Raw genomic sequence first — 4,855 nt, forward strand, 5'->3', positions numbered from 1 at the left:
CAAAAATGAAAAAAGGTGAGCGGGATGCCACTGTATTTGATTTATTACATGAGCAATATCTTAAATATAAAAGATAGCTTGTCAATATCTGTAAGTCATGAAATAATATGTCAATAAAATTTTGAACGCGAGTCAACAAACAAGATGACATGGCCTTTTACCTGTGACCCACCTCAAATGGGTTAAGTAACTAACACTGATCTGAATACTTCACCAGCTTTTCAATCACTGACTGAACTGACAACTTCACTGAATGTCTGGCATTATACTAACTAAAACTGACTCAATTCTTGTATTTATAACATATCCTTGTTCTAGATATTTCATAAGGTCTTTTATAATCTTACTTGATCTTACTGTAATGTGTCCTCTAGCTAATATATACATTAAAACACTGGCAACATATCTTACAATAGAATATATATATATATATATACACACACACACACACACAGAAACAAAACTAAACCTTTACATTCAACTAACTGATAACATACTTAATCTAGCACAGAACAAGCAAAACTAGATATCCCCCTTAAAAACATTCAAATAGTTAGCTGATTCAAGTTCTAATGAAGAGATCACAGTTGAATTACCAACACACCAGATGACCCAAGTTCAAATCCTGGCCACTACTAACACAGAAAACAGTCCATCCCAGGACTCCCCTGACAAAAAAAAAGCAGATTATAACACCCATAAAATAAAATAAATTTTACTGCTTAGGTGATCAAATATGCCACTAACAGTTGATATCAAACAGCCATAGTCTTACCATAAGTACATAATGCATTTTAGTTATTTGTATCACATTTAATACTGATAACAGTACAAAATGGTCTCCCTATACAAATCACTAGTTATAACTCACTTGGATTAGTGTAGTTTTGGTCCATTATCTGAGAAGAGATATTGAGTTAATGGAAAGAGTTCAAAGGAAAACTAATAGGATTGTTAGGCTATCTAAGAGATAGGTTAAGATCTCTAACTTTATTTTCTGTTACTGAAGTTTATAAGATAATCCAGGGAATTGACAGGATAATTGTCTCTGCTTTTCTTTGAACTACATTCTGAAGATGGAAGAATGCAAGTATGATTTGGCATGGATCCATTTAAAACAGTTATTTGTCCAACAGTAAGACTTTCTTATGTAATGATTTGTCATCATCCATTGACAATATTGGAGACCAGCATGGATCCATTTAAAACAGTTATTTGTCCAACAGTAAGACTTTCTTATGTAATGATTTGCCATCATCCATTGACAATATTGGAGACCAGCACTTTACAGAAGTTTAACCCATTCACTGCAGCCATAACATATATGGGTAGGACTTTCTTTCATCTGTGTGCTTGCCAACTCAAGGTGATGAACTCTACACTTGCCAACTCAAGGTGATGAACTCTACACTTGCCTACTCAAGGTGATGAACTCTACACTTGCCTACTCAAGGTGATGAACTCTACACTTGCCAACTCAAGGTGATGAACTCTACACTTGCCTACTCAAGGTGATGAACTCTACACTTGCCAACTCAAGGTGATGAACTCCACGGTAACAAGTATCTCTAAGGATGAATTCTCTTTCCCTGAAGAAGTTCAATTTCGCTGGTTTTAGAACCAAATGGCACTAAGGAAAAGTAATGAGATGGGCTGACACTTGCGACACCTGACAAATCTCAACAACCACATGATCAAAACTAAAGCATTGAACAGGGTCATTTAAGGCCAGCAACTCTTTACGTCGGCAGTCTCATCCCAGCAAAATTGATAAACACATTATAATCTTCCGAATATAATACATTCCCAAGTACAAAATATGAACCTAAACTTTAACAATACAAAGGTCGACTTAATTATTTAATAACAAGAATGTTCGTGTCTGTATAATTTCTAATTATGCATTCACCACAATGCTTGCTACCATTGCAATCGTAGCCAGCAAATAAACATAGTCAAACTGTTAGGGTATCCATAAAATCACTAAAAGTGAGTTCATCTTAGCACTTGCTATGTAGAGAAGTTGTGCCTACTGTTCGAGGACAGTGATTTGGACTAAGAATTTGAAAGTTTCACCGAGAACAATTTGAAGTTTTGAATATCAAATGTAATGTGCATTGATGATTAATTTTTTTGTAAATCACTGAGTGTTGTAACTTGAGCTATAAAACTCTTCATGTAGGATCCACTACACAAACATCTTGAAAACCACTGAATGTTGTAACTTGACCTATAAAACTCTTCATGTAGGATCCACTACACAAACATCTTGAAAACCACTGAATGTTGTAACTTGAGCTATAAAACTCTTCATGTAGGATCCACTACACTAACATCTTGTAAACCACTGAATGTTGTAACTTGAGCTATAAAACTCAAGTAGGATCCACTACACTAACATCTTGTAAACCACTGAATGTTGTAACTTGAGCTATAAAACTCATGTAGGATCCACTACACTAACATCTTGTAAACCAATGGATGTTGTAACTTGAGCTATAAAACTCTTCATGTAGGATCCACTACACTAACATCTTCCAAACCAATGGATGTTGTAACTTGAGCTATAAAACTCTTCATGAAGGATCCACTACACGAACATCTTGTAAACCACTGAATGTTGTAACTTGACCTATAAAACTCTTCATGTAGGATCCACTACACTAACATCTTGTAAACCACTGAATGTTAGGATCCACTACACTAACATCTTGTAAACCACTGAATGTTGTAACTTGAGCTATAAAACTCATGTAGGATCCACTACACTAACATCTTGTAAACCACTGAATGTTGTAACTTGAGCTATAAAACTCTTCATGTAGGATCCACTACACTAACATCTTGTAAACCACTGAATGTTGTAACTTGAGCTATAAAACTCTTCATGTAGGATCCACTACACTAACATCTTGTAAACCACTGAATGTTGTAACTTGACCTATAAAACTCCATCATAAAACACATGTAAAGTTCTGGTCTCCACTACTTCCAACAGGAGCTCATTCTCCACCATAAAACACCTGTAAAGTTCTGGTCTCCACTACTTCCAACAGGAGCTCATTCTCCACCATAAAACACCTGTAAAGTGCTGGTCTCCACTACTTCCAACAGGAGCTCATTCTCCACAATAAACACCTGTAAAGTGCAGGTCTCCACTACTTAACTTTACAGGTGTTTTATTGTGGAGAATGAGCTCCTGTTGGTGGTCTCCACTACTTCCAACAGGAGCTCATTCTCCACAATAAAACACCTGTAAAGTTCTGGTCTCCACTACTTCCAACAGGGGCTCATTCTCCACAATAAAACACCTGTAAAGTTCTGGTCTCCACTACTTCCAACAGGAGCTCATTCTTAAGACAATCACACATTTAGAAAAAAATTAATTAGAGCCTAGCTTATCTTTTCCAAATCTTAAATTTGTCTTCTTGTTCTATTGACCCCCCCCCCCCATAATCTTGTAAACTTCAATAGCATCATATCTTGCCCTTCTTTCTTGAAGAAAAAGTAACCTACATCTATAACTTATAACTTACAGTTCCCCACGTTACTTTCTGTTGATTCCTCAGAACACAAACTTCCTCCTTCATAAGTTAAAAAATACCCAAACATTTTCAATAAAATATGTAAAACCTTAAGTCATTGCACTTGCATGAAGGGTTAGGGTGCATTGTCATGCTGGAAAACAAATGTTAAATTTAATCATGAAACTTAAAAATGTAACATTAAATGCAAAAAACTCAAGAAATCATAAAAAATGTAAGCCTACACATGAACAATACTACATTTGATTCAACAATAAGTTATACTAGCCACAATGTCACAAAAGTAATGTCTCTACAATTTTTTTTCACAGTACCGTTTTATGAGCTTTTATTACTATCATTATTAGTGGATATCATTTTGTAACTTAATTTTACTCCTAATTATCACTAGCATGTTCTGGTAGTCACTGCACTGCAATACTACTACTAGTGCTAGTAGTAATACCATTACTATTAGTATTACTAATGTTCATTACATTAGTCATTAGTGAATTAGTAAAAATATGTGCTAACGCATTCTGCTTTAAACGAGTAATAACGTTAAGCTTGAAATATATAATATAACTTTAAGTAATAATAAATATATTATAACTAGTGCCTATCGTTACGTCAGGTTTTACCCTGGTCAAGTTTTAGACATTTAACGAAGCCTAAGTTCACTGTTCAGTATTACTTAACACATAAGTATAAAACCATCAAGTTAGGCTTATGTACAAAGTACAATTACAGTTGTTTCAACTTACGTTTGTTTAAAAAAATTACCTTTACAATTTACCACTTGACAAACAAACCACTTCGTTATAAATAGGCTATTTTATTCTAAGTTCTCAGTAAGACACTTCGTTTATAAATTATGAAACCATGTTATTCTTATTCTTACAATGTTCTTCAACAAGTTCATATCGTATCCTGACATATAACCAACACGTTTGAAAATATGCTAAACATAGGAATCACATAGCATGAGTGATTAACCTATTTAGAAAACTAAAACAGTTTTATTAAATACGCTAAAAACATTTTAATGTAATATTTATATTATTTTCCTTGTTTGATTAATCGAATAAATGAGAAATGTGCATTCATACAGACATAAATAAAGAAATAAAATAATTGAAAATAAATTTCAAATTAGGATTAACGGCTGTCTAATGTGAAAATATAGACTTGAAGTTAAAAACATTTTTGCGCATTCAACAAATCATTGTATTTGTTTGTTTTTGAATTTCGCGCAAAGCTACACGAGGGCTATCTGCGCTAGCCGTCCCTAATTTAGCAGTGTAAGACCAGAGGAAAGGCAGGTAGTCATC

The 4,855-nt window shown here is 34.1% G+C and overlaps 1 long non-coding RNA gene across 2 annotated transcripts in view; it reads right to left on the bottom strand.

The window, feature by feature from the left end:
- Positions 1 to 4,479, bottom strand: part of LOC111083148 — a 7,835-nt gene extending 3,356 nt beyond the window's left edge. The window contains exons 1-2 of one of the 2 annotated variants that reach the window (XR_002608828.1): positions 4,289 to 4,479; positions 605 to 668 (exon numbers count right to left, since the gene is read on the bottom strand). This is a non-coding gene — a long non-coding RNA (uncharacterized LOC111083148). Of the gene's footprint in view, positions 1 to 596; positions 669 to 4,288 lie in introns of both variants that reach the window. The other variant, XR_002608827.1, reaches the window with a different exon arrangement.
- Positions 4,480 to 4,855: the final 376 nt, after the last annotated feature.

The sequence above is a fragment of the Limulus polyphemus genome, unplaced genomic scaffold (assembly GCF_000517525.1).
Source record: "Limulus polyphemus unplaced genomic scaffold, Limulus_polyphemus-2.1.2 Scaffold8358, whole genome shotgun sequence".
Lineage (NCBI taxonomy): Eukaryota > Metazoa > Arthropoda > Merostomata > Xiphosura > Limulidae > Limulus > Limulus polyphemus.